Source organism: Pangasianodon hypophthalmus, chromosome 25 (assembly GCF_027358585.1).
Source record: "Pangasianodon hypophthalmus isolate fPanHyp1 chromosome 25, fPanHyp1.pri, whole genome shotgun sequence".
NCBI lineage: Eukaryota > Metazoa > Chordata > Actinopteri > Siluriformes > Pangasiidae > Pangasianodon > Pangasianodon hypophthalmus.
The window spans coordinates 18,138,113-18,152,012 of NC_069734.1; the positions used below are offsets into that span (position 1 = coordinate 18,138,113).

At 44.8% G+C, this 13,900-nt stretch overlaps 1 long non-coding RNA gene across 1 annotated transcript in view; it reads left to right on the top strand.

Annotated features, from left to right (window-relative positions):
- The first annotated feature begins 1,317 nt into the window (after positions 1 to 1,317).
- LOC113524260 (uncharacterized) overlaps positions 1,318 to 13,900 on the top strand; it is a 95,448-nt gene continuing 82,865 nt past the window's right edge. The window contains exon 1 of the long non-coding RNA XR_003402524.3: positions 1,318 to 1,604. This is a non-coding gene — a long non-coding RNA (uncharacterized LOC113524260). The remainder of the gene's footprint in view (positions 1,605 to 13,900) is intronic.

The window sequence follows — 13,900 nt, forward strand, 5'->3', positions numbered from 1 at the left end:
TGCCATATTACTATTTAATATTTTCTTTTTCTAATTCTCGTTTACACCGCATTCACGAACAAGCTCCTTTAGGCTCGCCTACAGACTGTGACATTTGCGTTGTGACTTGTTTTGTGTGTTTTTCACGTCGTGACTTTTCACTATATAAACACTCATAAAAAAATGATTGATTAACTGATAGTCTTTTAAGATTATTACTTGTCACACTGTACGAGATTCCTAAAAAATGTCGGCTACAGACCGTACGATAACGTGTGTTCTCCAGGTCAGATTATACGATGAAGATTCTCTTCCGATAGACCTGTGATAAAGAAAATGACTATGTTCTGCTTACGTCAGTGTGATTAGAAAATTCGCATAAAAACGAACATTCTTCAACGTGAGCCTGAGGTAACAAAGAGGTTTTTTCCCTGTCCATGCGTGTTTATTTACGTTTGTTTACGTTTTACCATCGCCGCTACCGTATATGTAGCTGTCCCCTGAGTTTGGCATCATCCTATTGGTCGATTTTAGACAAGCGTCGTAGCAGCGCTCACACTCTGAGATTTTAAACAAAAAATTTCTCATACCGACAGAACTTTCTCGTCGGCCATCTTTGGTCGCAATGGCAACTGGTGAGCGCGTCACGTTACGCATTACAAGACGATGCATTCATGGCAGTGAAGAATTTTATAGCATTTTATCCACTAGCTAGTAGTATTAGCCTATTAACATCCTTTATGACTGGTTACTGTGTAGTGTCAAGTGTGTATGATGCTATGCAGGAAATGAAAATAATAATATCAAGACTAGCTAAATAGCTAACCTGAACGTATCACACGCACAAACACACACACACGATTTACAACTCAACACTTCACTAGGTCAGTGTGAAGTAATGTTATTTTGTTCATTAGAAAGTAAAGTAAGATTTCAGGGAATCATTTCAGCCATAGTTAGGTAAAAAAGAACAATATCACAAAGAGAAAAAAATGCCAAGGAATCCCAAGGAGTGGAAAGAGTCGACTCTTAGTAGTGAATCGAGTCAAATGATTCGATTCAGTGAAAAGAGCCGGATTCTCCTCAGTACCAGGTGATATGACTGTGTGCTTAATTACTGCCTGTGCAGTGTGGTAGTGTGGATAACAGCACACTGCTAATCTTCAATTAGTCTGTTTAATCTCTTCCTGTTTAATAGCATAACAAATAAATCTACTTCATGATTATAACTTAATTTTCTATGACACCAATATAAAATATTACAACTTTCCCTCATGAACTATTCCTTTATTTTGTGTTAAAGCTGTGGCATTTATATTTCAAGGTGTTCTTGATTATGTACAGAGCTGAGAGACGCACATTCTAGCCAATCGGATGCGTCTAATTAGATCACGTGATCAGGTGAAGGCGCTAATGAAGTCTAATGACGTCACGTGGCTAAGTAGGAGCTGTTTGTTTGTAACCGCGCAGCAGACGGAAATATCAGAATGAGTTTGATGAAAATGGAGCAGAAGTGTGAAGAAAGAGGAAAGACAAAGCAGTGGAAGGTGGAAAGTGGAAAGCTGTCAGTGTTTGGATCATTTGGTGCTTCTGGTACCTGGTCTCTCTCTCTCTCTCTGCTCCTGGTAAGTGCTAAACTCTCACAACTCTGGTAGCAAAGGCTAATGAACAGTTTGGTGCTTTTAATGCGTCTGCTAATGAGTTAGCTAACAGTGCAGGTTATGATTTATTGATGTTTTTGTTGCTGTAACTCATTTAAATGCCACCATTTGCTGAAAGGAAAGTCAAGGCCTGGGAATGGCTGAGTCACGTGACTGTTGTTGTTGTTGTTGTTTGTTGTTTGCTCATTTGTTAGTGTGTTTCTACAGAGCTGGGTTTTTAAAGCACTGAACATCATGGTGCAGTAGTGTGTATCTGTGTGAAAGTGCTGCATGTTAAGCAGGTGTAAAGAGCACCAGCTCACTGTTTATGAAATATGAAGGGTGTGTGCGTGTGTGCGTGCGTGCGTGTGTGTGTGTGTGTGTGTGTGCGTGGCCAGTTGTCATGCTGGAGCAGGAGAACACTGGGACAAACATCTTCAGGACATCCCTTAGGGGGAAAAGTAAAAAGTGGGTGACTTTAGTGTTAGTGTTGCTGTCTTTGTGATTTTTGTCATTAGACTTGGTGTCTTTTTATCCCCATAAATGGGGAGATGGAGGGAACATGATGTCTGTGATTTCTGTACATTTATAAAGTTTGACTAAGGTCTTGCTGCATGATAAATAAGTTTAAGGTTTTTGCCGTGTGTGTGTTCCTGTGCTACGCCGATGCCACACACATTTATATAAAGAAAAGCCCCAAGTCACCATATGTTAACCAACTTTGCTTTAAAAGGGTAATTTTATAGCTGTGTGTTCATGTTACTGTTGCATTTACAAACGCTGAGATGGTGTAAAAATTCCTGATTGTTTTATTTTCCACTGCTGTATATGGAACTGTAATGTATTGTGGCATGAGTGATGTGAATCCATGTAAGATGTATCATTTTTTTGGCTCATAGCTGTTTGGAAAGTGCCAGACCTGCCTCCAGTTTCTTGTTGAAATGTGCCCGCGGCTGAAACCCTACAGTAGAAAGATCTAGAGTCTCCACAGGGATGCTATTGCTCTATGTGTTGTTGGCCTCTCCAAAAATGGGCCGAGTTGCTGGCAGAGATCAACTAAAACTGTGCTGGGCAAATGAAATCGACTAGTTCTAAATATACGCACATCCTCACACACAAGAATAACTAGATAAATCGCATTCTGTGCATGGAAATGTGTATATGCAGTTTACACACAAAACTATGGTACACGCACTATAAATGAGACCCCAGGTTCAGTCAGTTTACCACCAGCATGTAATATCTGACTGAGTTAATCACTAATCACCAACCACTGCTCCCCGCTGCTCCTACCAGCCAATCCCCGCTCCCCGCTGCTCCTACCAGCCAATCCCCGCTCCCCGCTGCTCCTACCAGCCAATCCCCGCTCCCCGCTGCTCCTACCAGCCAATCCCCGCTCCCCGCTGCTCCTACCAGCCAATCCCCGCTCACCGCTGCTCCTACCAGCCAATCCCCGCTCACCGCTGCTCCTACCAGCCAATCCCTGCTCCTAACAGCCAATCCCTGCTCCTAACAGCCAATCCCCGCTCCCCGCTGCTCCTACCAGCCAATCCCCGCTCCCCGCTGCTCCTACCAGCCAATCCCCGCTCCCCGCTGCTCCTACCAGCCAATCCCCGCTCCCCGCTGCTCCTACCAGCCAATCCCCGCTCCCCGCTGCTCCTACCAGCCAACCACTGCTCCCCACTGCTCCTAACAGCCAATCACTGCTCACTGTTGTTTCATCCTTGATAGAAATTATAAAATTTTATAAATATATAAATAGTTAGTTTTGTGGTATCCTGACCAGACAACTTCTATTCTTATGTGTCTTCAGAAAATACTCCTCCTTCATGTAACACATTTTGATATGCAAACGATTGTGACAGTGAACCTGGAAATGAGTCTATGACATCATCTGGCGACTTTTTGAGCATGCGTTAGCTACTTTCCCCTGATCTTCATTGTAGAAATGTTAAAACACTGCCAACAACTTTTATTTCCAGGCTAACGGATATTTAAATTGAGTTAGTCTACATCCGGGAGGTTTTTTTTGGCCCGCTCTTGTGTTTTTATGTCGGAACGCGAGTGTGTGGTTTTTTAAAACAATCGGATTTACGGTCTTTTTCAGTCTGTGGTATAACCGGAACCGAGATAAACCTTGTCTTCGCTCTCTGGCAGCCTGTTATGTGTGTGTGTGTGTGTGTGTGTGTTGGCGGCGGCAGCCTCGAGACTGCGCCTATAAACACTTTCAAGCGTCTCGCTGTGAGAAACCTCTGGCACCGAGTCTGCGCCCGCAAGAATGAAAGAGAGAGAAAGAGAAACGGAGGGAGGCGCGGGGCGCGAGTGCTGCTCCTCCGTTCGTTCGTTTCGCCCTCTCATGCGCGCGAGCGAATGGAAAATCAGAAAGCGGTGAAGTGTGAAGAGCAGGCGCCTCTGATTCACACACGGCGGCTCGAGCGCGTCCTAATCTGATTGTTTGTGAAGAGGAACGGCGTGAAACTCTAGCGTGAATGCAGGGCTAACCCTTGAGAACGACCCTGACCCTGACCCTGACCTTTAACCTTTAACCTTTGACCTGCTGGTAGGCTAGTCACAAAAGAAAAAAAAGAGCACTGCAAGAAATTCATCAACAAGGACTTCTCACTGTCCTGATTTGGGGGAAAAAAAAACAACAAAAAACCTCGGGTGAATTGTAAAATTGTCTCGCCACGTGAGCGTGCATGAGGTGTCCAAATCGTCACGTGAGCAGTGATAATGTTAATACACCCCACTAAACTGCATCTGCACCCCCTGGGAATCCAAAGTCTATATTTCCTCCACACACACACACACACACACACACACACACACACACACACACACACACTGAAGAGACGCATGCAAATCCGGTTGCTGTAATGACATTAGAGCGCTCAGTTTAGCAGTCAGTGTAACAAGCTTAGCATAGCATACAGCTGAACTCAGGCTCTCGTTTCTAGCCTCCCGCGTTATATAACCTGTGTGTAGGCTATAGAAGTTGCGTAAACAGTGCTGTAGGCTACGCTCTCCTCTTAGGGCAGGTAGCACCGATGCTGGAAAAGTTTCAACTGACCCTCCAGAATTGGTTGTGCTGTCTGGGTGGGAGGGGCAAACTCTCTCTCTCTCCTGTCAATCACAGCGATGCTAGCCAATCGTCAACTTCTGTGAGTTCATATATGCGGAAAAGGGCGGATAGCGCTTTCCTTCAATTGTGTTGCGCTGTCCTGTGATACAGCATGAGCAGCCGTTTGAAAAGATGTGAAGCCAGGTAACCGTATGTCAAATAGAACTATACTTCAGTTGTGACAAAAGTAATGGCACCCTATCAAAGGAGGAAGCGTTAGTGTGTATTAGTTAGCTGTATTACTGGAAGATTTTAGCACATGCCGTGCTTAGGTGCTTTTTCTCGGTTTTAGCTCTCTGTAAGCAGGCTGGTTTTATCATTTATCAACATACGCACAGAAGAAGGTCAGCAAAATATTTGTAAGTTCCATTTGGATATGAAAACATTTTCATACAACTTTACTGAACCACTGATAAATGATTGCTTGCTGTTGTACTTGCAGGTGTTCTAGCAAGTTAGCTAGAGATTCATTTACGGCTATACAAAAGACATATCTTTATGTTCAACCACACAACGATGCATACAAAGTAGTCTATGCCCTGGCCATTTATTAGGCTAACTAGCTAGCAAACCAGGAACATCTTATCATAAATTGAGCTCTCCGTATCTGATGCCTTCAGTGCCAGTTACTTTAAAATGATCCGTTGGACCTAAACATGGTTGGTTCTTGTGGCTTTCATCACTTTCCTTTCAACAGAAAGTCCTGAAGTCCAGCTTTTATAAATCATTTACCAGATATTCATGAATCAGGGTTTGGATTCCAACTTTATTTTTCAACAACGTCTGCTTTCTCTAGTGGCTGTGATTTAAACCAGACAAAAAAAAAAGACAGACGTCCTTCACGAAGGAATGTTTTTTCTTCCATGGCGGAGGTTTTGTGAATTCAGGCGACGTCTTATCACCTGGAGTTCGAGGCCGCTCGATATCACAGCGTTATCTCAGCCTGTTCTGTCTTCTCTTTGAAACAGTGCTGGGAATCCGGATGACGATTACCCTCAGGAGCTTCCCGTCGCCTCGCTAATTTCGTTATTTTGGATCTGAGCCCTCCTCCTCACCCGCCTCGCGCTGCGCCGCTCCCCGAGGGCAATATTTCTTCTTTTCGTCTTGCCTGAGCAGAGCGTCGGGTTCCTTGCTGTCTTCGCTTTCTTTCTCTCTCTCCCTCTCTCTCTCTCACACACACACACACACACACACACACCTCTTTCTGCTCTCTTCCTATTCTCTGCACGTACAGAATGTTTGCATTAGAGGCTTTTTCAGCAGCGTGAGCAAAAAGCCTCGAGGCCCGTGCATAGACGTGTTTTTTCTTTTTTTGGGGAGGGGTATTGAATTTGGAGCTGGTCAATGAAGGAGGTGCACGGGTTTGGATGCTCTGGGTTTTGGACGCTAAGAATAGCCGGTACGTCAAGAGGGACATTGATTTCTTTCCGACTGGATCCACTGCACCTCTGTTTCTAGTCGTTTTTAGTTGTGCGATTTCCACGATCTTTTAAACCTGTCATCACACTGTACGAGACCCCAGTAAAGTCTTGCCCTAATTCTGTCCCAGACTGCGTGATAAGGTGTGTTAACGTCTGCATGTCAGATTAAACGGTGAAGATCCTCTAATGATAGACCCGCGATTAAAGAAAATGACTGTGTTGTGCACCGTTTACGTCGTCGATCAGCGTGATGCAGAAATCAGCTTGCGCATAAACACAGCATTCTTCAAAGTAAAGATTTCTTGCTATTAGCGTTCGCTTATGGCCTCCACACCACCAGAGGGCGCCATGATTTTTAAAATAGATATGCAAAAAAGCTAGTTTTTTTGCGAAAAGGTTTACGTATCAGACAGTCACTTTGCACCTCCTTTGGTATAAAAAGAAAACAACGCAATAAAATTAGATAAGTACTGTCAGAAAATTACGAAAAAGCTGCGATCGTGAAGCGTTTATAGCTTTATCTGTCTAGATTGGAAAACGCAAACAAAAAAAATGGTAAGAATGTTATGCTAATAAATTTTGTCTGCGTTCTTGCTTCAAGTTTCTCGTTGAGGTAATTGAACTGGGAAAAGTTAGTGACTAGCTAGGGAGCTAGCTAGTATCTGGAGTAAAAAGTGTTAGTCTCGCACACATGAAATTGCTAGCTTGTTACGCCTAGCTATAATGATCATCTTTAAAATCACGGCTCATGTGGCGAAACGTCAATCATCTACAGTTCTTTCCAGAACCGTAGCAACTCAGATCATCGTGACCAATGACGAAATGCTAAGTAGCGTAATGGTCTAATGGTGCGTTTTCAGGTGCTGTAAGGAGGCGTTACGAGGTTTCGTCCGTGTTAGAACCGACTGAAAGAATCAAGCCAACTTTTAATTCCTTTTTGTGCTGCTGTTTTTTTTATTATTTGTTTGTCTCTCATCCGAGATGATGAATTCTCTTTATTCTTGGATATATAGTTATATGACGTGTGTGAAGCTCACAAAATGTTTGGAAACAGCCTTGGGTTTTGCGTAATCGTGTGCTGATCTCTCATTGGTAGCTTCTGAGGTTCAAGTCAAACGCTAGCTACGAACCCGGTGGTCAAAATGAAGGGATCGATGAAACAAAACAAAAAAAATCTAACTGCTACGCAAGAGATGGGGTTTTGTCGTTGTCACATGATAATATTTACACAGCGTATAGACTCAGGATGTGAATCGGAGCCGGTCCGATCTCCTTCCGTGGTGAAACTGCAGCAGATCCAGATTAGGCGAAACTCCAGATGGCTGCAATCGAGGCTGTGGAGGCGGAGAGGCAATAAATTCACAGGCTGACATGAATGCACAAAGGGCCAATCCCTCTGGAAACTCCCGCAGCGCCAGCAAGCGTCTCACACGCTCACACACACACTCTCACGCGCGCACACACACACACACACACACACACACGCATTCCTTTTTCGAGCCCCTTAAAAGGCTTTTGCACTACAGAAAGGCAGGAACTCAAAGAAGGCGCAGAAATCTAGAACTTGAAGTGTTCTTCAGCGTAACTCGGTGACTTGAAAAATGCTAAATTCACGCTGTATCTCTGAGTGTTGAGACTGAAGGATGAACCCGAGATAAGTAGAAAAGACTTTACAATGTGGCCACGTTACTAGCTTTAAAATTGCGCAAATTGAGAGCTAGCTAGGCTTAACCGTGAGCGTAGCGCTTACTAACGTCACAACGTTACGATCGGTGCAGACATGAAGTACACGTGTGATGAACTCCACGTCAGCGTATCGGAACGAGCGCATCGCTGATATGGTGAAGTTTTTTGTACGGAGACGTTTGTTTAACGTTTCTGGAAGGAGTCTCCAGCGTCAGCGTGTTGTCGGAAAATAATTGTCGCCGATTGTTTTCCTGTAACGGCACTCCGACACAGTGTCTTATTCCTTCATTTAAATAAGTTTGCGTAAGTGAAGAGGTGAATAGCGTGTTGTGACGTCATAATCTGTACAGTTTGCGTTTCCTGATCGCTCTGGCTTCCTCCTCAGGTCCGAGTGCAGGAGAGAGGAGCTCGTTTGGTCAGCTTTCACTGGACTGCCTGAGAAACGCGGAGCTTTAACGAGCCTGGGTCTCGTTAAAGCGGGACTTTATGAGGCACTTTTTTTTAAACCGTCATTCGCTCGAGCTCGCACGCACACACGCATTCCCTCAGTGCGTGAAGGTCTCTTCGCTCAGTGTGTGTGTGTGTGTGCGCGTGTGCGTGTGTGTGAGACTGCGGGCCCTTAAAGGCAGATCTCACAAACACACAGACGCGCGCGCGGCCCTCTTCCCTCTTTTCGCCTTTTAACTCTTCTGTTCCATTGGCTGCCAAATGTTCTTTAACCTGTGCGCGTGCTTCTGTGTGTGTGTGTGTGTGTGAGTGTGTGGGTTAAACGCGGAGCGCGCGCGCGCGCGCACACACACACCCCCCCCGCAGCCTCGCTCACACACACACACACACACACACACCGCCGTTAATCCGTTTGTCACGGCGAGGCGTGCTTTACGAGCGCTGAAAGATGATTCCTCCGCCACAGCCTCCCTCGCGCCGCTCGATGTGTGTGTGTGTGTGTGTGTGTGTGTGTGTGTGTGTGTGTGGGTGGGTGGGTGGGTGGGTGGGTGGGGGTACAAGCCTCAGCGGGATTTTTCTCCACGTTAATATAAATAAATAAATGTGTGCGTGCGCGCGCTGTGTGTGTGTGTGTGTGTGTAACCAGTCTAGCAGCGGCGAATGTTAAATCGTATCCAATTACCGGCTGCTCGGCGATACGGGGGGAATAATTCTTTCCGCGTGACAGCGCGATTCGATTACTCTCTCGCGCGAGGAGGGCTCGTCGGGGCGCGCGCGCGTTTCACGAATCCTCCCAGCCTCCACCCCGCGAGCGCAGGATTTATGCGTTCATAAACGCGGGGACCGATCTGACGCAGACCTGTGTGTGTGTGTGTGTCTTTGCGAGTGCATGCAGGTGTGTGTGTGTGTGTGTGTGTGTGTGTAGGCCTAATGGTGCGTGGCCTGTTCATGTGCGCGCGCGTGCGTCTGCGCTGATTGACAGGCGGGAAGCGTTTATTACGCTCCACCGTTTTGAAACAAGCTGGCCTGCGTCAGACACGCTCCCTCAGGGTCGGTGACCTTTGACCTTGACCTTTCAGCCTGCCTGCAGGTTACTGTAGGAGTCCGTATGTGAATCGAAGAATCGTCTGAGATCGACAGTCGGCGAAAAGAGCGAGGATGAAGTCGGATCGACGGGTTATTTTAAAACCGCGACGGTTTACGTTAACTTCGATCGATGAGTTGAGAATGTGATTGTGCGCTTTTCTCTTCATTTCGTCCACTTCGTGTAGTGCTCAGGACAAAATACTGGATTTATTTTTCACACTTTAACAATTTACCAACATTAGCATTAGCTAAGCTAGCCAGCTTCCTTAAATACAACACAGTGCTAAATAGTTAGCTTAACTAGCATTAAAATGTCCACAGTAGCAGGTTCATCCTACATTCATACTAGCATGAGACAAAGCGACAGACGACTTTATTTTCTACGTAAGTACGTAACAAGGACAACAACGCAACAAGTGACATTCAAACTGCGATTTTCTCAATTCTGTGCATATTTTTTGATGCGATAAATCAATCTAAACGATTGTCTCGAATGATTCCTCGGACCAATCCTATGGTCCTATACCTCTCATTAAATGTGTATAGAGAAAGAAGAAAAATAAACCTAGGACGGAAGTAGCAGAGATCGTCTGGTGAATGTGCGTAGCTAGTACAGCTAGCTTAATTTGCTAATCTAATCTGAGAGCGAAGCTACGAAGCCTGACATGTAAATCACGCAACTGATTTTCACACTGATTAGAGCGTTGTTTAATTTGTCTTTAACTAGTTAGCCTTAGAAGCTACATACAGCCGCTGCCATTTCTTAAAAAAAAAAGCTAGGCAGGCCACGCCCACAAGTGACATCATTATCTTTCGCGACAAACTCACAGGACAAACTACAAGTGACACGAGTGACTTGGTACTTGCTAAGTGTGGACATAGGGTAAAGATATATGAGCTGTTTTATTCTGTAATTAAAACTGACCCTCTCTAGCAAGCTAGCTAACATTAGATTAACTAGTTAACTAGCTTAACTAGCTAACATTTAAGATAACTATTTCATTGTTTAATATTAATATAAACCATGTAGCTAAGTTCAAATTTCAAAACACTCCATCAGGCAGAAGAAGGGAAAAGAAAAAACTAGCGGGTGAAGTCACATGATCAAGTTTGTGATTGACAGCTCGTGTTTAACCCAAGCCCCGCCCATGTTGACCCAGGGACTCTTCGCTCGGTCAAATCTGGAAATCCAGTTTGTTATGCTAATTTTGTCCATGTGTGTGTTGTGGGTGTGTGGGTGTTTTTATGCTTCTGTGCTTGTCTAGTGGTTTTTGGTTTGTGTTTCGTGTGTGCTTGTACACACACGTCTCTCTCTCTCTCTGTGTGTGTGTGTGTGTGTGTGTGTGTGTGTGTGTGTGTGTCCAGGGCTGCTGGCTCAGGCGTTTTTAAACCGGAGCTGTACAAATGAGTAATGGCCCGGCGTGTTGAGGCGTCATGTGCAAATTAGGAGTGCAATGAGGTGTGTGTGTGTGTGTGTGTGTGTGTGTGTGTGTGTGAGAGAGAGAGAGAGAGAGGAGGGTAGAGCTGGAAGCAAGGGCCAACCCTGTGCTGACACTGACTGGTGAGTGTGTGTTTGGCTTGACAAGGACCCAAACACACACACACACACACACACACCCCTCGTCTGCCAGCCAGCCTCAGCTGTGGAGTGCTCTCCAGCCACCATGGTAACTGCTACATTAAAAAGACAGCCGTGTGTGTGTGTGTGTGTGTGTGTGTGTGTGTGTCAGCACAGAGAGAACAAGGCAAGGTGAACAGCCATTAGCTCGGTCCTCTGCCACTGTTTAGCACTGCTCCCTGTCCTCCATCTCTCTCTCTCTCTCTCTCTCTCTCTCTCTCTCTTCTTTCTTTCTCTCTCCCCATCTCTCTCTCTCTCTCTCTCTCTCTCTCTTTCTCCCTCTCCATCTCTCTCTCTTCTTTCTTTCTCCCCATCTCTCTCTCTCTCTCTCTCTCCAGCTTTCTATCTTTCTGTCTCTCTCTCTCTCTCTCTTTCTCTCTCTCCCCCATCTCTCTCTCTCTCTCTCTCTCTTTCTCTCTCTCCCCCATCTCTCTCTCTCTCTCTTGCTCGCCCGCTTTCTGGCTGCAGTTTTATGACATTAAACATTAATGCCCGTCTCGCTGAACCCTTATCTCCGATATCTCCCAGCCTCGTCCGGTAAAAGCATACTTTTTTTTTTTTTTCTTTTTGCTCCATGGCGTCATTAACCATGTTTCCTTTCAAATATTTTGTAAATGTTTATTTTCCAACTACTGGCATTGCGTTCGATATTACTGGAGAAGCAGGAGGATCACGTTCTCACATTATCAGAATTATACCCGTCTAAGTCACGCCTGGGGGGGAAGATATCCTTTAACGGCGTTAGCTAGCTAGCTACAAATTCAGAAGCCACATCAAACTTTACTTTCAATTTGAAAAATGTGCTTCTTCCCTGCATCGCTAATTCGCCTCTTTATTCACTTCAAATGTACGTCACAAACGTATACATGCCATTTCATGCTGTCGAACCTTAGATTTAAGTTTAACAAGCATTGAATAAAAACATCGTAAAAAACATCGTATTGGAATATACCGAATATCACGTTACAGAATAAAATTTGTGATAAACATAATTTTTTGATGTTTCTGAATATTTAGAATGTTTTTACTTAATGTTTTGATTTAATGTTTTAAACATTCAATTAGCTAGCAACCTTGTTCGTAAGTATTAAATAAAAACACTGTAAAAACACAGACATCATGTTCCAAAAAATCCCATATTGTTCCTGCCATAAAATTTGGTGGTAGCTACGTAGTCTCGAAACGTTACACGTAGAGAGGAACAGTTACGAAATTCCATATCGGTCCGATAGCAGCAACACTGGATCGGATGTTGGTGGGAAAAAGAACGGTTTGCGTAAAAAAAAAAAATTCTCATTTAGCTACAAACCTGATTAAAAAGCTGATGTCTTGGATGATACACAAGTTTGTAATATCGATATTGGGGAAAGAAAATCCGTCTATCGTTGTGTCTCTCTTTCCATCTTTCTGTCTCTCTTTCTATCTATTATTTTGTATCTCATTCTGTCATTGTCTTTCCTGCTATCTTTAGTTCTCTTTTTCTTTACATCTTTATCTTCTATCCATCATTGGGTCTCATTCTATCGTTGTATCATTTTGTATCTCTTTCAGTCTCTCTTTCTAGCTAATGTTGTGTCTCTATCTATTACTTTATCTCTTTCTGTCATTGTGTGTCTCCTATCTTTGTCTCTCCTATTTGTTGTTCTGTCTCTCCGATCTTTGTGTGTCTCCCTTTTTCATTTTCTCTCTACCTCTGTGTCTCTCCTTCCATCTATCATTCTGTCTCCCTCTGAGCTCACTGGGAACATTAAATGTCCTTGACATCCCTTTCCCACAGTCTCTCTCTCTCTCTCCCTCTCTCTCTCTCTCTCTCTCTCTCTCTCTTCCTCTCTTCTCCTGGCCTCACCTCTTTTAACCTGCACTCGTCCAGCTTACAGCTGATGACCTTACTCTCCCCATCTCCCTCCCTCTCTCTCTTCCCCCCCTCCATTAGCCCGCTCTGCCGTCACCCAGGACGAGGAGTGACCTTGTGATTAAATTCACTTCCCTCCCTCCCTCTCCCTCTCTCTCCCTCTCCCTCTCTCATTTCCTCCCTCGTTTTTTCCGTCGTTCTGCAGTCAGTCCATCTCTTTGCGTAAATCAACGGAGTTCTCTGAAAACTCCTCACATGCTTTTTTCCCTCCCCTTTGGGGGTTTTAGAGAAAGCGTGACCGGGTGAAGCGAGTACGTCTCCACACACACACACACACGCACACACACACGTATGCGGTCGCACATGCACACACACACACATGTATGCAGTCGCACACACACGCACACACACCATTAATCGCGACTCACGCTGCTGACATTTGGAAGAAAGGTCACAGCACACACACTTGTCTCGTTTCCCTCCTCCCTCGCTCTATGTGTGTGTGCGTGTGTGTTTGTGTGTGTGCGCGCCTGTGTGTGTGTGTGTGTGTGTGTGTGTGTGTGTGTGTGTGTGTTAATGGTAGGTTAGATGTTTTTCCTGTGTGTCTTGCTGTTGTAATGGCGTGGCAAACAAAGCGGTTGGAGGCTGTGGACGTCACTGTGTATGCATGTTTTACAGGCTGTGTGTGTGTGTGTGTGTGTGTGTGTGTGTGTGTCAGTGTGCACATGTGTGTGTGCGCGTGTGTGTGTGGAGAGACTCTGCAGGGGAAAGAGCCCTTTGGCGTGCAGGTGTCAGCCGCCCAGCAATTACCACACACGGGGAGCTGAGATCTCGGGGAAGCACCGCACACACACACACACACACACACACACACACACACACACACACACAAAATGGTGTTATTGTAGTTTCTGTTGTTTTTTTGTTGTTGTTGTTATTGTTATTTTGGTCAGATTTTTTGTGTAGGGTTTTTTTTTTTTTTTTTTTTTGTTGAAAATGATGAATTTTAGGGGCAGATCTTAAGCTTTCAGGTTCTTTCTGTTTCTGCTT